This window comes from Crocodylus siamensis, chromosome 4 (assembly GCF_052110815.1).
Source record: "Crocodylus siamensis isolate JL-2025a chromosome 4, ASM5211081v1, whole genome shotgun sequence".
NCBI lineage: Eukaryota > Metazoa > Chordata > Crocodylia > Crocodylidae > Crocodylus > Crocodylus siamensis.
The window spans coordinates 180,945,527-180,966,496 of NC_143398.1; positions in this window are offsets into that span (position 1 = coordinate 180,945,527).

The window sequence follows — 20,970 nt, forward strand, 5'->3', positions numbered from 1 at the left end:
AGAGACAGAATCTTGGTGTGTGCCATGCACCTTGGGTTTTTTTATTGCAGTCCCATACAGAGTTGTTGCAGTCCCATACAGAGTTGTTACAAGCAAGAAGAGGGACTCAGCAATAGGTCCATTAAGTCAACCTGCTTTCACTGCTGCTGGAACAAATTTTATTTAAAAAGCCCCAAATTCCTCCATAACAAATGAGAGCCAATAGACTGCAACACAGGAGTCCAATTCCTTGTAGCTGATGGCAATAAATTACATATTTAGTGAATGTTTTTCATCTGAAATTTTTCAGGCTCTCTTTATTCTCTGCACTGCAGCTGGATTGATGGGTTTGACCCCCCTGCTAGGAGGTACCAGTGGCTTCAATCCATATCTTAACAGGCTTGTCTCTGAAGTACTGATAGCTCTTCAGCATGAAACTCTGTTAATTTAGGGAAACCTTCACAGGGCTTGGTGCCACTTAGTTTTTTAGTTTACTATAAACATAAGGACTGGAATAAAAATGTTTGTCTCCAAACAAATCTATTCCAAGCAGTGGTACACACGTTGAAACAGACTCACTCTTCCCAAGCCTTAAATGTAGCTACTTGGCTGACTGGAGAAGCTGAGAGCTCTGCAAAGCATCACTGCCTGCCTTCTGGAGCTGTGTGGTCTGATTCTCTAGTGCCTTGCACATTGTGTGCTTATTGCGCAAGGGGGATATAACATCTCCCTGCATTTGTCTCTGTACCCTTGCAGCACAGGAAGAATGATCTAGTAGTTGGTGCTAGCTTAAGAGACCTACTTTCCAGTCCTGGCTCTGTTGTGGATATAGTGTGGCCTCAGACAAATCTTTTCACTCCCCTGTGCCTCTGTTTCCATTCTGATTCTTTACCTGTTTTGTCCAATTAGGGCACATCCACACATGCAAGCACGTGTGCTTGCAGCAGCTCAAATAGGAGCAATGCAAATTTGAGCTGGCGGGGGAGGAGAGGGGTGCCTCAGCGCACAGGCCCAGACATGTACTTTGGTGAGGGACAAGTTTTGCCCTTTGGGGAAAACAACCCTGCCCAGCTCCTCTCAGATCTGCAGTCATGGGGAGCTAGAGCCTGGGGCCAGCAACAGTATAAAAAGCTGCCCTGACAAGTAGCCACAAGGGGCTACCAGTTAGCCAGGTGGGCCTGAAGACCCACCGTAATTGGGTGTACAAATAGAGTGGAGCTTCTGGGGCTAGCCAATTGGAATCTGGGGGCACTAGCCCCTTCTGCCAGCTGGACTGCTGAAGCAGCCCTAACCAAGAGTTCCCTGCAGCCTCTACCCACTGCAGCAGTCTGGCAGTGGGGGCTGCTGCCTGGCTGTGACCTGCTGCCACCTGCGACAGCATGTGGCCCCAAGGCTGCACATGTGCCAGACCTGGATGGGGACTGCACAGCCATGGCAGAGGCATCTGTACCTCTGGGCTAGCTGCCAGTGGGCTGTGGCTGCACAGCTGGGCTTTGTGCGGCCCTACTGCCATGTGTGCCACCAGCCTGCCTTCTGCCCAAGAGGTCAGCCACCTGCAGCTAGGTCCCAAGTGCCAGCCCTGAGCAGTCTCCCCTGCCTGGGTCCTGCCACTTGCCTCACTAAAACCTCTTGGTTTTCCCTATTTAAAAACTGCAAAATCTCTAATTTAAAAAAAATCCCAAATTCACTCTTTAAAATACCCCAAAATCCATGTTCTTCCATAATTAAAACAAAAGATTGACAGACAGACAGAACGACATTAGTTGGGCAATGCTTTATTGATATATTTACAACGTTAAAGCAATTTGGAAACCTACCAATGTTTCTATCATCATTCTTATACTAGCAAATTACCTGTCAAAAATGACCTTTAGGCTGGGGCCAATGATCATGGTAGTGGTCATGGCTGCAGTGGTGGTCACGATGGGGCATCAGTCACCCCCCCCCTCCTCTTCCCCACTGCCACCCCCTCCACACCAGCTGCTGTGGGGGGTGGGGAGGCACTCTGGCCCCTGGCTCCAAGGAGCAGGGCGGTGGGGGGAGGATGAGACCAGCACCACTGGCCTCACCTCCCATTCCGGCCCCTCAATCCCCATTGTCACAGTGGTGCTCCACCATGTGCTTTCTGTCCAGAGAACTCTGATTGGCTGCCAAGGCAACCAATCAGAGTGCGAATAAAGCATTATGGACAGACAGACTAAGGCTTTTATAATATTAGAACTAGCCATTTGCCCAACAAGAATGATGGGGGAGGAGGCGGGGATGGAGCCCCGCCCCTTCCCCACCCCATCTGGGCCCACTCCGTCCTTCCCTCCTGCTGCTTGGGGTCCAGACCTACTCCCTACATCCCCGCCACAGCAACAGGGGGAGGGGAGGAGAGGAGTGGACCCAAGCCCAATGTGGGGAAGGACCAGGCCCGAGGGTGGGGAGAAGCCAGCTGGCCATGGCAAGGGGATGGGAGGAGTGGGCTCAGGGCTGTCACAGGGGAGGTGGAGGTGTGGGAGGAGTGGGCCCAGGCCAGAGACCAAGTGTGGGGGGGAGGAGACATGCTCCTTGCCTCCCCCCACCACTTCTGCATTGGTCTTGGCTGGGCCTACTGCTCTACCGCCACAACAGGCTGGCTTCTCCCCCCACTCCGCCCCCAGGGCCCACTTGTCCCCTTCCCCCACCACCACAGTGCACCTGCTCCTTCCCCCACCACCGCCACATCAGCCCAGCAGGTGGCGATGACAGAAAGGGAGGGGCGGGCCAAGGCCAGTGCCAGTGGCTTCACCCCCCGCATGGCATCCTAAGCCCCCTGCCCCCACCATGCTACTGCCACTGCCACCGCCACCGCCAAGGAACAAGGGTGGGGGGCGAGGCTGAACTCCATCCCTGCTCACCCTGTCCCCCAACCCCCAATCATTCTTGACAGGCAATTTGTTGTAATAAAATAAATTCTAAATATCTATACGTTTTGATGCTTGCTTTTGGGTTTGTTTTTTTATCATAGAACAGTTAGAGCTCTCTGTGACCCCTTCAGTAACCAGAATGTGGGGTCAGTTACCCCTGCAGCCATAGCTCTTGCCAGCAGGTCATCATCCACAATGGGGAGGATCTGGAGGGATGTGGGAGGCATGGGGTGTGTGGGTGGATTGTGGGGGGCCTGCTCAGGTGGGGTGGGTTCCCTGCACCCCCACAGGGCACAGGTGCCCCACTCAGCACATGGACTTCTGCCACCCGCAGGGCCACAGACTGCCCCCCCATTGCATGGCCCTAGCCCCACCACACAACCCACATGCATCCCCACCCCCACACAGCCCACAGCTCACCCACAGCAGCAGTGGCTATCAGGGTGCTCAGGCCCTCCTGGCACAGCCATCCCACATGGTGCAGGGCAGCATGGCTTGGCCCTGGCTGCCTGACATCCAGGGCTGCCTGTGCCATATCGCACAGGCCTGGCTTGGCTTGGTGCAGGGCTGCGAGGCTTCGGGCAGCTCTGGGCCACTTGGGCTGTCACCCAGGGCCCCGTGCCACTCGTGGGGACCACCTGTCACACAGGGCCAGGTCCTGTGCAAGTTCCTTGGTAAGGGAGTTACTTTTATTTCCTCCCCAGTCAGGGTAAGGTTTCTCCTGGTCAGGAGAGCAGACAGTACCACAGGAATCATTTCAACTCTCATTCCCACCATTCTTGGGAAAATCAATATGCAGTACATTATTCTGGGAAAAACAAAGTCTTCTAGTATTCCTGCTCACAGGAATACTAAAAGCAGGAAAGTCCAAAGAGCAATCCTGGCATACTTGCAAGTCTTGGAATTTCTGAAGCAATCATCTTCGTTATGCAGTCTGTATTCTGTGTCTCCTTGGCAGACATCATGGAAAGGCAATATTTCTGTAGTGGATGAAAACAAGCATTTGGGGAATTTATTTTGAAATCCTAAACTACAAATCAAGAAAAAAAATGTGTGTCTTTTCTTACTTATTTACAATGTGCTAATGGCTTCAAATGTTGTTGCCACCTCTCCCCAGCAAATAAATGCAAACTGATCTTTTTAATATTAAAATATTAGGGCCTAATTTCCTTTTTCATGCTGAAGGTTACTATGGTAGGAAATTGCATTTTTTAAAGCTGAAATTGAGATGTAGTTTTCCTGGTCATATTAATTCTTTCAGAATTTAGAGATCCATCTACATCAAATAAGTAACACTAAGCAACACACTATTTTCAGGGGACCACACTATATCAGGACTGTCCCTTGATCTGATTACAACACAGATACTGTTTCAGTGCGTGTTGTACACAGAGTATTGACCGCATTCTCAAACTGTGCTGAAGCCAGGATACAGTTGCAATATTATCTACAGTACTACCTTAACCCAGTGTATAGGTGACAAGCAGGTTGGTAGAAGATTCCTATGTTTTAGTATCTTTTCCTTTGTTTTCAGGTTAGGAAAGCTGCAAAGCATTGTGATGTCTCTCCCATCTCATGCCATTCAAGTAATCATCCAGCAAAAGGACGATGAATATAGGAATTAATGTGAAAAATAAACAGCCGTTACCCACCTCAGATACATTTTAGGTATGCATGCTTTATTGTAGGCCTTTTCTTACCAATGTACTGTTTTTGGAAAATTTGTCCCTTAATATGCCTAAAAAGCATAAGTGACCAGTTCCATGCTGGTGCAGTATAGGTTAAGAATGTGTATTGGCCGTATGGAGATCTGAACCCTAAACCCACCCCTGCTACTGCCTTGAGACGGCTCACTTGTCTTAATATCATTATGTACAAGAGCTTTTTGCCCCTGTAACCAGAGCAATGTAATGTGGGTCTAAAAGACTGGCCTCTGTCTTGATGTCCTTTGAGTGCATGCATGATAGCATACATGAATAAACTAACTAAGTAGCAGCAAACAAAAATAAAACTGCTGAACCACTTGTAAAGTTATTGTTACTAAGTAATCCTGACATGTTTGCAGCAGACCCAAAGTACCAAGATTTTGATTTAGTTTTAAGTTGCTAAGAATTAAGCTAGATTGGGGTGAGCAAATATTTGGGTTTGTGGGGTACATAGGGGGTTTTGGTGAGCTGTTGTGGGCTGGGTCAGTGCTGCCCCCATCCTGAGCAACGGCTTACCAAAACTCCCCAAGTGGCTCTGCCCTGCACTCAGCTGGGCAGCTGGGATTGTGGGGCAGGGAGCAGAATGGGAGGGCATGGCTCAGATCACAAGGAGGGATGCTGAGATGGTGACAGCACAGGGCCAGGGCCAAGGCATGATCCACTGCCCTCACACCCCTGTGATGGGCAAGGGTTCTATAGGCAGGGGCATGCAGAGAGCAGATCCCAGTTTTGCCCTGAGCCCCAGCACTCCTGGGATCTCCATGGAGACTGGCCAGGACCCACACAAGCATAGCGTGTAGCCAGGTGGACAGGATAGGGCTGTGGGCAGGCAGGGAGCTGCGTCCAAGGCTGGGTCTTAGATCTTGGAGAAAGTGACAGCATGGGCCTGGGGCAGAGCTACCATCTGCTCCTCACATACCCCTGCTTATGGAACCATGCTCACTGCAGGGGTGTGTGAGGAGTGGATTGCTGCTCTCTCCTGGCCCTCCCACTGTCACCACCCCAAGATCCTGCCCTGTGATTCCAGCCTCACCTGCTCATCCTGTTTCCTAACACCACTCCCTGCCTGCCCTTGGCCCCATCCCATCTGCCTGGCCATGTGCTTGCATGGGTCGTTCCCCTGGTGGTGGGTGTGGGGTGGATGGACCGGTACGTGGGCAGTAGGGCTGAATCCAGTGGTGGCACCAGTGGCAGCCAGAAGGAGCCACCATTGCTGGCATGCCAAAATATGAATCTGCCTGCTGCACCATCCCAGCCCCACTGCACACTTGGGGACAGCTGGACCAGCCATATACACCATGGCCTGGACATCTCCCCTGTGCCCGGGCTGTGTGGGATTGAGGGACTTGTCACAGGACAGAAAAAATACCTTGGCAGGATGAATCTGCCCTGCAGGCCATATTTTGCCCACCCCTGAGTTAGATGATTTGTAAAACCATGGAATAAGACCTTGCGTGCCTAAAGATAGCTTAGAGCAGAGGCCAAATATATGCACCGTGGGGCTACTGGTGGTCCAGGGAATTTGGAGGTGAGGCCATTAGCATGGGGCAGGGTCTGCTGCAGAATCTGAAGTCTTGGGGCTTGGCCCTCAGCCACTTGCTTTACTACTTCCACTGACACTGGCTTCACCACTGGTCCCTCCTCTGCCCCCACAGCCACTTGCTCTGTAGATCCAGCCTGTGACGGGCCCATGGTCCAAATCCAGCCCTTGGCATGGGGTGAGTTTGACACCACTGGGGTAGAATTAGGGAAAGGATTGTAAGACTGCCTATTTTAGCTAAACAATGGTTTGATAGAAAATCTGGACTGTGTACTTAGTTGAAAGCAACTATCAAAACCCATCATTCCTAGAAAAAGTGTTACAGAATGTGGCAACAGACTCCAGTGCCCAACATACAAGAATGTAACCATTTCCTCCTATACAACTGTGCCCCATATATAGGCTTATAAAGGACTGTAGTGATCCCTAACATTTTTCACAGAATATTCCTTGCCAGGTTCAGTTTAATGCAGCAAACATACCCCAGAGTTATTTCACAGCTTCTCCTACAACACTGGCATCAGCTTCTGAATCGGAGGGTCTATAAAAGTTGTCCATTATATTTTGCAGAAGTAGATAAATGCATCATAACTTTTACCTTGGTCTAGGAAATATAATCATTTCCTAGAGAACTGTTTCTTTAAAAAAAGTTTACTTTGTACAACTCTTGTTTTATATCCACTGTACTATTGCTCTTCATAGCTTCTTGGTGTAAAATATAATGATGCCAGTGAAAAGGGCGTCTAGAGTCTTGGTAATGGACTCCTGTGTGATGCTGGGAAAGTCACTTAAACCACATTCTTCACAGCGTATCCCTAATTGTGTGTTCCTCATTGTCTGGGTGCTACTTTGCAGAAGTGCTGAGCACTCTCATCAGGAACAGAAGTCAGTTAGAACTGTGCTTTGAACATGTCAAGTGCTACTCAGTATTATGAAAATAATGTTTCATAGTTCATGGTGTCTCAAACTGGACAGACAAAATTAGTAGAAACTTTGTCTTTGGTCTCTCTGTCTATCTTGGCTTCCAATCTGCAAAATAGGAATAACATGATTTCCTCACTTCAAAGAAGTTTTCTGAAGATAAATTTGTGTTTCTGAAGTACTTTGATATTATAAAGAGAAGTATCATGGAAAAGCCACAAGAAAAGTAAGACTTCTGTCTATTGAGCAGGATTTGAATGGCATGCAGAAGACAAGATATGGGCTACATGTTGAAGGTTGCAAATAAAACAAAACTATGAGTAGTTGCTCATTAAATGAGCATTGTCCATCTTGTGCACTGAATGAGCCTGGGCAGGGGTAGGGGGGCATTTGTTACGCATGACAGAAGGCTGTATCATTATGCACACACACACCCCTCCCCTAGAAGCTTAAATAGCAATTTTGCTACCCCTATGCAGAGATACTGGAGAGCTGGAGAAGAGATAGATGGGTGGGGTGCCCAGCACCAGAGAGTCTTACCTGACCCCAGAGACCCAAAAGACCCATGCTGCTGCTATGGCACAGGTTCCCCACACACCACCTGCTGCTGCCTCCACCATCCGGATTCCACCATTCTGATGTTCCTTCTAAATTAGCACTTGAGGCTGGTGTCCCACTCACCCACCCCTAGATATACTACTATGCTCAAAGTTGTGCAAGCGCGCTAATTCCAGTCTATCAACTTTGGAAGTCCAACAATGTTCTTTTACCCCAGGTTATTTTATATCTAGTTTCTCATGGATTAAACAAGAGAAATACATGTTATTACATGCAACTATGATAGTCTCTCACACTACCCAATTGCAGGGTTTGAAACCACCACCTTCAGCAAAGCTGTAGAGCATTTGTGCTAAAGGTGTAACAATACTGGCTAACAGTAGCGCTTCTTGTCCAGCAAGTAAGGGGGAGGAGGGGAGGTAGGGCAGGGGAAAGCTAGACAGACCCTGCTGTGTCTGCAGTCTCTGCTGGAACTCCAGCCAGGGAGCAGAGGGGAGAGGCCAGCTCTGCTGTGAAGCAGAGGGCCTCATCCAGCCCAGAGAGCATGCCAGGATGCTGGGGGAGTCTGGTTTAACTTAAATCAGCAAGGGGGTCTTGGACAGACATTGCATAAACTGGTTTGACCCAAATCAGTTAAGTCTGATACTACATTCAACCAGGTTTATCTCAAACTGGTTTCAGCCATTTTCAAACTGGTTTATGTGCACTGAACATCTGTTATGTTATAGGTTTAAACCAGTTTCTGATCACTTAAGGGATACCCCCCTCCCTCCCATCTCACACAGCACAGACCCCAGGCATGTGATATGCTAACTAATGCCAAGAGGTGTCTGTGTCTCCAATTTCACTGGGACAGGTAGACAGAACAGCGACCACTTAGGGCTTTTGGAGTTAAGCAGTAGGTCAGCTGGTAAACTGTTTAAGAAGAGTTTGAACTAATGGAGAGAGGCTGTTGTTTTGCTGATGAAGTGATAAACACTATCAGCCCCATGCTGACTTGCTCGTTTGTCAGTTTGCTTCAGACAGTATAAAGTAGCAGGGACAGGGAGATTGAAGAGCTCCGTATCATCAACAGATGCATGCACTGTGCCCCCCCTCCTGCCCCTTCCCCCCTTTCCGCAGAGTGCTAGCAGGGGCGGGGGTCTGCCAACATTCTGGCCCCTTGAGCAGTGAGCGAGGCAAAGCCTGGGATGGTGCAGGCGGACCTCCCTAATCAGAGGTCCTGCCAGAGCCTGGCCACACCCACCCCTCAGCTCAGTACTGTTCAAGGAAAGGGAGGGCTTTTCTAGTACCCCCCGGCTTCTGTCCTGAACCACTGCAGTCATGTGCCTGAATTTTCTCAGTCCACAGAGAAAATGTCTGTCCAGTTACAAACCTGTTCAGCCTAGCTAGGTTAGACTAACCTGCAAAGATTGAATCAATTCAGGCTCAGGCTTTTTGAATGTCTGTCCCTACCCTTAGAATCTATTACTTCATGGTTAACACATTGGCCTACTGTGTGGGGAACAGCTTCAACTCTCCTGTTCAGAATTAGGCAGAGGTGTAATGCCCCCTCTTTTCTCCCTCCCACACTACTTTACAAAAGGTCTTTGATATCTGGCAATGCAGAGTCCTGCCATCTGGGAAATGCCTCTCTCAGCCTTCTGAAAATCTATTTAAATTTGGCCAAGATATGAGCTGTTGCAACACTGTTTCCTTTCTGTGGTTTGCTTAGTACAGCTTGTTTCTGGTGGCTTGCCAAACACCCACAACATTTGGTAGCACTGTGCATGCAACACCCAAGTACATACCTGCAGCTCATACTATGGATAGAACACTTAAAAAAAAAAAAAAAAAAGATCCTGATACTTCTCATCTTTCCATGAGGCTCAGAGGCCTAAAGGAATGTGTACTGGAACCAGGAACACCACATCCTAGAAAACCACCTTTAAACTGCATGGTGTTCATACATCTGTTTCCTTCAGAACCCTTATTCTTTAGCAAGGTCTGTATGAGACTAGAAGCAGGCTCGAATACTTAACAGCTGGATCCCATCCTCCTGGCCAAATTGCTAATCAAGTCATAAAATCATTGGGTTGAAAAGGACTTCAAGGATCATCTAGTCCAACTGCTCTGTGCAGATGCAGAATGTGTTGTTCCTAACCATCCCACAAACAGGTGCTTACCCACCCTCTTCTTGAACACCTCCATTTAAAGAGACTTCTTCACTTCTGTAGGCAGCTCATTCCATTGTCCTACTATTCTTGGATGTTTTCCCTGAGATTCAATCTAAATCTGCCTCATTGCTGCTTATAACCATTGCTTGTTGGAGTCCAGGCTCTATGGTAAGGAAGAAACATTTTTCTTCCTCATCTTTATGGCTGCCTTTCAAATACTTGAAAATTGCTATCATGCCCCCTTTTAATCTCCTGCAAATTAAGCATACCTCATTCTCTCAACCTTTCCTCATATTGTTCGTATTTCAACCCCCTTATCACCTTCATGGCTTGCTTCTGGATCCTCTCCAGTTTCTCTACATCCTTCTTTAAATGTGGTGCCCAGAAGAGGACATGGCACAGAAGAAGAGTAGGCAGCCTTAGGAAAAGATGGCACCCTGTTTTCTCTTGGCTATGTGGTCAATAAAAAGGAGCTGTTTCTGTCCATGCAACTATTTTAGTATCCTTCCCTGAGGACAGTCCACACTTGTTAGCACTCTCATCCTGCCACTCATGAATAGAGCTGGTCCTGGGACTTGTAAGGATGCACAAGTGGGGGAGGTACAACAGCAGCACATACTGATATTTGTTATTGCATTTTTAAAAACAATTTACACAATGACATAAAAACTATATGGAAAGAATCTTAAGTCTTTCAGTCAAGCACTCAACAGTTAGGAAATGCTGGACTTATGGCTACCTATGCAAAAGGAAGATAAAGAAGTGGTTAGTACTACTTCAGGGAAAGATGGCAGAAAGTGATGGAGAGGCCTTGGGAAAGGATAATCAGTGTGCAGAGGCATACGGGGAATAAAACTGAATTGACAGTTGAATTGCATGGGCTTATATTGTGTCCAGATGGTTCATTGTACACTTGTGAAGGAGCTACAGTGGTGCTTAGCAGGGTTTCAAAATGAGGGGTGCTCAACCCCCAGCACCATGGCATTGGGTCTGAGAGGCTCCCCATGGGTCCAAAAATTTGGTGCCAAGGGAGTGATGGCAGCTAACTCACTTCATTGCTGTCAAATTTTCAACCCCATGGGAAGCCTTGTGGGCCAGATAGCCTGACCTGTGCACTGGGTCAGGCATGCAGGGGGGTGTGGGGCCCATCTCAGCACACAGGACTGGGTGGGAGCAGCACAGGGCCCCAAGGCCTGACCCCAGCATGCAGTGGTGATGCAGATCATGATCCCTGGCTCTGCACCAGAAAAAAAATTCCTTTGCAACTCCTACAGGTGACAGGAGTCTGGAAGCACAAGATTGATTATGTTAATTGTTTTAATTCAAAACAATAAGAAATATAAGGACATTGAAGAAGTTGCAAACAATTCCATTCTCCCCAGCAACCACAATGAAAGGAGATAAAGAAAGCAGCCACTATAAAATCTGACTACAGAACACAACGCTATTGGTTGTCAGTGAAGCCAAGGAGTTACTATGACTAAAAAAAAAAAGAGAGAGAGAGACATGAGACATTTACATAGATGATTAGTAGTAAATCCTCAGCATTATTCACACTTCCATTTGGTCATTTAGAAGAAAAAAAAGCAACTATGATATCCCATGATGTCAGGGTGAAGTGACTGAAGAGTAGTACACGTATGATATGACTACGTTACACTAGATCTGACATTTGCCAGTCATTCATAAATGGATGTACGGATAGTAAAAGAATGCATGTTAAAATATGCTAGCTTGAATAGTAATGTGTTCTGTGACTTGTTATATCTCTTAGTCTGCCACACACATTGTGCTTCAGGTTATGAATCTGCTTCATTCTTTTTGGCCAAATTGCCTTATGCAAGTACCTCTAGTATTTATCATAAGATGATAAAATGTCTTGAGATTTTTAAATCTTTGATATGATTGTTCTAGAGTTCTGTGCCACATTTTCTTGATGATTTTTCTGTGACTACATAGTTCTCTTTGAGGCCTCACTTTTCACCCAGCAATAGCATATAGTCATGAACCAGCCGATCCAAAAGCCACTGCTTTTACCACTGTAATTCTGATTGGGTTTCCAGCCAATATTTATGCTATTTTTCCATCATTTGGGGCTGAGGATAGTTTAACTGTGGGATTTTTTTATTTCTTCCACTGTTTCCAGGTATTCTATTGGCTATATCTCCTAGTTCTCAATAGCCAGCTTCCTATTTTTTTTAAAGCAAACATCAGTAAGTTTCTGAAAAGGCAGACAAGGATAGAGAATATTGATTGCTGAACTGTGCTTTCAGTCATTTCCATCATATAGAAATAAATTTCCCAATCCCAGGTGAAATATTAGAATTCTTGACCATGACCACATCATGTTACCTCTTCTTTCTCCATCTCCAATAATTTGTCTTCATTTTTAAAGTGCTTTATGACCTGTTCCCACCTCCTGTCTTTTACAAAACCAGGTGACCACCTCTTTCAATGATGTTTCAAAACTGAACAAAGGCCTGATTTGACAAGTGGGCTGACTCATTCTTAAGTCTAGACATGTATTGTAGTGCCTTGCTGAATCAGAGATGTAAATTCCAGTACACAGTAATATAACATTATTCATTTTGTTTAGAGCTTTTCTTTTAACAGTTAAAGCACTATCAGCAGGATTGGACCCAACTCATTCTCTTCTTGTGATTTCCCATTCTGCCCGTTATCCCAGATGAGGTTTCGCTTCAGCAGAAAAAATCATCTCAAAATGCTGCATCTTGACCACTACTTGTTTTGGTGTTTGAGATATATGTATAGCTATAGATAACCAAAATTGCAGCTTTTCAGTAATATGTCTTCTGCTACGCTACACTCAGGTCATACCTATATCAGGCATGCTTTACCGCTATAGAAACACTATACTATGTTACCAAAACACTCCTCATAGGCGACTAGTAAGGAGGGCATGGGCGGGGTGCCATGTGCCCCCTCTGACAGGGCTGTTCCTGCTGCTGCTAGCGGAGTTTGTGGATGCTCAACATGCTGCCCCTGACAGGGCTGTCCCTGTCCCTGACAGTGATGGCAGCATCTGCAGGAGCTTGCCAGCTCTGCCCCCACTGCCACCGGCAGCTTCTGCAGGTGCCCCGCCAGACTCAGGAGGTACCGGTCACCCAAAGCACTCCTGGTGCAGATTGAGCTATATCAGCAAAGATGCAGGGTAGCAGTGGTATAACAGGGGGAAGCAACTGGCAGCAACTTTTTGGTGGGGGTTGGAGGGGGAAGGAAGTAGCTGCTGCCACAGCAGTGACTTGATCACACCACTGTAGCAGTGGCTGACCATGCTACCACAAATCAGCACAGTTGCCCTGGGCATGGAGCTACCCAGCTATGCCTCTGCAGGAAAGCAATGACACTTATCACACTTGCAGGAAAAAAGCTATGCTAGTAAAAATGCAGTTTTCCCAGTATACCCATATCAACATGAGGGGCTTCTGCTGGTACAGCTATACAGCCAGATTCAGACCTCAGTCCAACCTGCTACAATACCAACCCCAGGACAAGGACAACAGAATCCCTTAGCTTGAACACCTAAAACACCATTAATTACTTCCAACTCCTCCTGGAAAAACGATGAGCATCTCAAGATAATCCTTGGGGACAAACTTGTCTTGGCTTACTGACAGCTCCCCAACCTCAAACAAACAATAGATTAATCAACTCCTAGGCATACCGAGGCACCAAGCCTTGCAATGGACCAAAATGTCTGCTGTGTGCCCACATCAATACAGACCATATATTCAATGGATCCAATAACAAGGAATATAACATCCAAGGTTCATTCACCTGCGGCTCTACCAACATCATTAATGCCATCACGTGCTTACAATGACACTCTGCGGTCTACATTAGCCAGACAGGGAGATCTCTGTGTTTAAGAAAGAATGAACACTGATCTGACAACAGCTGCAGAAAGACAAAAAAGCCTGTGGCAGAACGCTTCCACCGCCCTGGACACACCACCACTGACCTTCAGATTGCTATTAAAAAACAGTTTGAATGGAAAATTGCGGAAGAAGAAATCACCCACAAACTGCACTGTGTTAAGTAAGGTTAAATAGGAACTATGGATCCTTATCACATTACCTTGATTAGCTTGTGTGACCCTTTTGTTCCTATGGGTTTATTGCTTGTTTGCTTTTCTCTCCTAGCCCTGTTTCTTGCTCTCCCCACTATTTCTCTTTCTTTCCACCTCTCTTGTCTTTTGTATTCCAATTTCTCTCTCATACTCAGCTTTCTGCATGTCCTTTCACAGCATCTGGTGAAGTGAATTAGAACACAGGCTTTCATGAACTCAATTTATCTTATTTAGTTAGTCTACGAAAGGTGCATAGCTACCCTGCATTACAACTATATTGCTCAGAGATCTTGCCTCGTCAGACCCCTGACCTGCACAGCTAGGCTAGCAGAAATCTGTAGTGGGTAGATAACCTTAGAAAGGCTGTATATTATAAAAAATCTTTAAGTCATGTGTCTGTTTCTTTGGTGCTTCTAATTCTTCTTTAAGGTTCATGTGTCCAGAGTCTGGAACAGACTCCCCACAGAGGTGGTACAGTCACCTTCCCTGAAGATCTTCAAAAGACAACTAGACAAACACCTCACTGGGGTCAGCTGACCTCAGCAGTCTTTCCTGCCTTAGATTAGAGCAGGAGGCTGGACCTGATGATCTCTCCCAGCCCCTAACTTCTATGAATTGTAGGCATTCATATTCTATGAGGTTGAATATAGCTGTTGCAGTCTTCTTTGCTATTAAGGCACCTAAGCCTTTCTGGATTGCCTTTCAGAATATAAATCTAAATAATTATAATACTCAAGACCAACAAATTCCACACTGGGGAACTAAGGCCAGGTTCTAAAGACACCTCTAGGAGAAGAGATCCATCTTGCAAAGCACTGAAGAGGGAGTTGTTAATTAAAATCAACAAAGATAAAAAAGGAGGGGATGTTTAGATTAAAAAAAAAAAAAAAGAGTATAACTTTACTGGACTATGCTCAATTCTGAGCTTAAAAGGATGCCTAATGTGACCTTTTTACACCCTGCAGTTAACTAATCCTGGTCTTTAACCATAGTTCTTACATTGCCTAAATGCCTGTCACATCTCATTATACATGATGGTTATGTTTTCCACAAACTAGAAATGATAAAATAGCTTTTATTTAATTATCATTGTTCCAAAAACAATTCATCACTGGTCTCTTGTATTCCAGGAGCTCATTCAGCTTCAGTAGTATCCAGCATCCATAAGTTACCTCTGCCTAAAAGCATGTTCAATAATGCAGAAGCTACAATCTGGCACTCAAAGACAAAGCACTCATAACTGTGCTTCTCAACCCTCCACACACCATTGGCACAAGGAAGAAAAGGAGATAGAAGAGCAAATTATCCAAGAACACTCTTCAGAGTAAAATTTAGCATAACTTTCTGGATCTTCTTTCCCATAAGTAATGTGTTCAGCCTTTCACCAGTAATAATAAGTATATTGATATATAGATGGGGTCTGAATTTACATAGGAGAAATACATTTAAAATTTATCTTCCATTACTCCCAGTTCAGAAAGGCAATCTATTGACTTGACAGAATCTATTGATTTTGACCCCAGGATGCTGAAATATTTTAAAGATCTTAAACTCTTAAAGAGCTACCTGTATGATCAGGGACTTGCAAGGCAAGCCATACAAGGAAAGGCTAAGGGACCTCGGCCTCTTTAGCCTAAAGAAGAGAAAGTTGAGAGGGGACTTTATTGCAGCTTACCGCTATATTAGAGGACTGCATCAGGAGCTTGGTGAACAACTGTTCACTAGGGCACCCCCAGGGAAGACCAGGACCAATGGTTACAAACTCCTGGAAGGCTGCTTCAGGCTTAATACCAGGAAAAACTCCTTCACAGTCAGGGTGCCCAGACTGTGGAATAAACTCCCTCCAGAGGTGGTGCAGTCACATTATGCTAGAGGTTTTCAAGAGGAGACTAGACAGTCACCTCACTGGGATCACCTAACCCCAGTTGTCTTCCTGCCTAAAGCAGGGGGGCTGGACCTGATGATCTGCCAGGTCTCTTCCAGCCCCTCACAATCTAGGAATCTATGAAACTCAGAGGGCTGGAGTTTTTGCCGTTTTTGAAGTCAAGAACAAACCGCACTGCCTGCCCACAGGAAAATGGCTTCCTACTCCTCAGTACCACGAGTTCTCAAAATTGCTTTACTTTGGGGTCAACTACTCCACTGTATCAATTACAGCTGCAGAGGAAACAATGGAATTATCTCCTCCGGGAAAAGAACACAACTGCAACTGATTCTAATGCGGGAGGTGGGAGAGAAGGACATTCATGTATGTAAAAGCAGCATGTAGCATTACAAACTTTCTATCAAAAGCCCATCACTGAAACATCCAAGAGGAACGTAACTTCCACTGGCTCTTAGAGCAGGACTCCTGCCCATTATCTGTTCTATTTAGGCAAGATGATGATTAAACAAATCCAGCTCAGTTCCTGGCCCTCAACACTGTTCTTTAAGCTATTCTATTTTTACTACCCCTCCTTACATTTGATGCATTTGCTTGCTTCTCAATTCAGACCTGGTAAAGAATGTCTCACATTCAAAAGCTTGTCTTACTTTTATTGGTTGGTCCAAGAAAAGATAATCACCCCCAATAGCCTTGCCTCTCACATAATACCTGGACCATCATGGCTACAACAGCACCCTAACTCTGCCAAGACTGGTATTTGCAGGAAGAGGTCATTCTGGCACCTACCTGCATCCAGTTACCAGAATTACTGAAGGTCCTAACACCTTTGCAAGCTTTTTTTCTCTCCCCCATATGACATCATTGCCTTCTAGATGACCTTGTAATTAAAGGAATCTTGGACAGTCATGATTTAAAGGGTCCAAACTTTTACAACTGCCCTTTTTGTTTGCTCCTTTAGAAGGTATACTGCTAAGCACGTTTCACAGTGATAATCTAGTACCACTCACTATACAGTAAATCACCATTTCTCATCTGTCCTGTAAGCTACATCTCTAAGAACTGATAGGTCCTACCCTTGCAGTCTGATCCACACAAACTTTCTCTGCATCTTTATGGAGTTTCATTTACTTCAATCCAGATGTATACGAGGGGCTGCTTGTTTTTAATAAGTAGCAGAATTTAGCCAGGACCTTAGTTTTCACACGTCTGGAGGGACAACAAACCAACTTGACAGACTACATGGACTCAGGATAGTTAGAGAAACTAATTATGACAACAAATAACATTCTTCAAAAAAAATCTTTATAATTCAACTCAAGGTTGACAAAATGTGATTTTAAAAAATGTAAAATTAATAATAAACTGAAAACGTTACGTATTACTTCAATATATACTTCAATATATACATATATTGGTTATTATGTATTCTCTTGTGTAGCAAAAGATGTACTACATATCAAAATGATGTACCTGAGCTTATGCAAGCTGTAAGTCTATATATTTTGATGCTTATATCAGCTAGTGTTAATGCACATTTCTTTAGAGAAATAAATGAAGCTAGAAAGTTGAATAAAATTGATTATTTAACTTAAGGCTTTCTACTTGGCAATTTAAAAAATAAGATACAAATGTCTTTGATTTAAATCAAATAACCCTGGGCCAATTATCTTTTTGATTAAAAAGTAGTATAAGCAACTCCTATGAGCTCATGAGCAATAATATCCTGGAAATGGTCCAGATCCAGGTAAGTAGGGGAGGATGCAGGTAGGGTGTTTACACTAAGATGTAGCCTACAGTGGCTGCAGCTTCGTGTAACATGAACTGGGTAACACAGATCATCGATTATCCTGCCCTGGAGTGACATAACTTTGAGCTGCCTAATGAGTGCTTAAAACAAATTTCAGGTGTTAATATGTGGAAATCCAGATGTTGAGAGCTCCTGGAGCTGTCCAAAATTACTGTGTAACAAGGATCTTTTAAAACTAAACTCAGCAGATCTAGGCATCATGAGAATTGTGTGACTGACAGTCCTATAGCTTTATATCTGGTATGATATCATAATACCCCACAGAAGAATTTGCCCTGTAATAACTCCATTGAAACTATAATCTATAGTTTAGCTCAACTGGCTGTTCCATTGCTTACAATATTTTATACACAAGTTCTTGTTGCTGCACAGTAATATGAAATTCTGTGCCAGAAATTAAAGGTAAATGCCTTTTAATGGATTTCCATTTGCTGCTTCTCATTGTAGCTCCTTCAGGTACAAAGGACTGGATTTTCTGGTCTACTTAAGTCTATTGTGCATTATGCCCAGCAGGCTGGAGTCCCTGGAAACAAGCAAGAAAACGTTCCACTGGCAGAAAAACTGGCTGATGTGGCAATCGTGTATTCTGCCTCAGCTACTCCCCAACTCCAGTGTAGCGTGTGACATACTAGAGACATGCTGTGGTCATGCCAAGGGTAAGTAGGGAGCATAACAGAAAGGCCCTCCACCATGCCTGATCCACAGCTGGTGTAAATTAGAACCACCCCTTGTAATCCTGTGCCAGACATCGATGGCATGGAATTTATAAACCACAATTATAAACCAATTTATAAACTAGCTCTCTGTGGCACCTACTACCACCACTGCACACATACTGCCTATGAACACAGTTCAGAAGTGATCAAGCATCTGATCCCAACTCTGAACGTGTAGCACACAATAATGCTTTTCTATTACAGCACTTGCATTACAGTCATTTAATCTGAAGGGAGTATTTCATCCTAAGAAATGTCCATGATGCAGGAAAGCAGACCAGAAAGTCTGCCAAAACTAATGTCTTCCAACAGTGCCATATCCATTCAGGTTGGTAAAGGTTTGTAACGGCTCAGTGCACTTCAAGTTTGCTTAATCTTATCCATTTGTGTCTGCTGAATCAGCCTAAGATTGTACAATAAAGGTAACTGGATGCCTCTAGGTCAGATTCTATCACCCTTGCTCAGCGTTACTTCTCTGTAAGTAGTAACACTGAAAACACTTTTGGGGGATGGTGCTTCTCAAAGTACATGAGGGGCAGAACCTATTCCTGCGATTGCAGCTGTGGTAAGAATCACCCCACGCTTCTACCATTAAGCACTCAAAGTGATAACACTAACGTTGCAACATAGCCTCCAACCACACTCTAAGGGGAGCCAGAAAAGGCAAGTTGTACCAGAAGGCAGCTCATGAACAAAACACCAGACTTGACACCATCCCATTTCCTTTGTCTGTTCCAATACAAAAAATCATAGCTACCTCCACACATACAGCATCTGGGACTGACGGTAGGAAGCTGAGTGAAAGGGTTTTAAAATGTGTTGCCATTATCAAACACTAACCACCACACATCAAAGCAGAACAAGTTTGAATTGTTAAAATATGGTCAATAAAAACCCAGTTTTCACAAGTCCACTAAAAGCTGGACATTCTCCTCAGGGCTAATACTCTGCTAAATTAGGACTGTGTAGTATGAACAGCTGAGTGAAAGAGCCATTCCCAGGAACATTGCTGCAATTTTTATAATGGGAAAACCCATAATTAGAATGGCTTAACAACCACTGCGTGTCAGACATTCCACAGAAATTCATCCTTAGATACAATGTAGAAAAGGAAAAATTCATCCCCAAAGTGAAATTTTGGAGAAGTTATGATAATTGAAAAAAGAGAGAAAAATTTAAAGCAAGGTAACTTGAATTGTTGCTGCGTATTTCAGTGTCAAACATAACATTTCTTCCTCTTTGGGGAGTCCAATTATAATTTCTTTTCCTAGAAAGTAGCAAACAATTATTACCTGGATGAGGTCAAGACAACTATTTACTGAGAAAGGTTTTTAAGGAAGTGTTGCCATGGTACCTAGATATCTAGTTGTTTATCATATTCTTTTGCACTAAATATTTACAGCTTAAGTTCAAATAAATAGAAATGTGATGAACAACAATTACAGTCTCTTAATTAAGATGTAGATCATTCATTTGGAATCTAGCCCATAGCAAGAGGCTGATTGCTCATGGGACACATTTACATTTTAAATAAACACCTATTAAGAATATAAGTAGATTGTGTGGGTTACTGTGAAGAAATTGTTGGCAACAGTCCTTAATTTCAGTTTTTGTAATGTGGGCAGGTACCAGAAAGAGTATGGTATAAATCTATCAAAATTATAAAAACTTCTTCATCACATCTAATACCTAGATATTCTTTGAGCTTATCTCAACTTATCAGCAACTCCTTTTAATTTACAGGCAATATATACACTAAACGTTAACCCCCTGCCTTATGATAATCACTGAAGGCGCTTGTACATGTGACAGGGGTTTAGTCCTCAGGGTTTTAATCTATGCTCCCTAAATTCAATAGTGGGCTGATGCTTTCCTCCACAGTGGTGGCACCACCAGGACTGCCCAAGCAGGCTGCTAGTAGGCTGGGTGCTGCTCCAGCTCAGAGGCAGCATCCAGCTCAATCCAACTCTTCCCCAACCCCGAGCTAGGGCAGCACTTGGCCCACTAGCAGGCTACCTGGGTGGCCTGAGGGGCCACTGCCACCACAGAAGGAAGAATCAGGGGCTGCTTGACCCGCTGGCAGCTTGTCCCCCAGCTGTGGGAAAGGCAGGCAGGCTCCAGAAAAAAAAATTCTGACTCCTCACCACTTCTGCCTTCAGCAGGCTCCTGTGGCTAGCGGGATGCCTACGGCCAGCTGAGAATGGGCTGGCTTGCCCCGGGGCAGTACAGGAAGGCAGCAGGAGGGTGGCTGGGTGTGTGGGCAACTGGAGATGGCAGCTGGGATAGCGTGCAGGGCACTGGAAGCCCGGGCAGGCTTGGGGAAGCATTGAATCAGGTGCCTCCGAGCTGGGGCAGCACCCAGCCAGCTAGCAGCCTGCCAAGGCTTCCAGAACCCCATGCACCATCCCCACCACCTTCTCCTGCTGCCAGCAAACCCAGCTACCCTCCTGCTGTCTTCCCACACTGCCCCAGGGGAAAAAAAACAGCCTGTTCCTGGGCAGCCCCAAGCATTCTGCTAGCCACAGGAGCCTGCTGAAGGCAGAAGTGGTGAGGGGCCCAATCCTTTTTTTCTGAGTAGCCTGCCCACCTCTTCCACGGCTTGGGGGTGACCTGACAGCTGCATCATTGTAATTTGCAACATTGCAAATAAAACTACCTACCTAGGGATGTAGTTTAGTTTGCAACAATGCAAACTCATTTAAAACCCTCAAAACTCTTGCA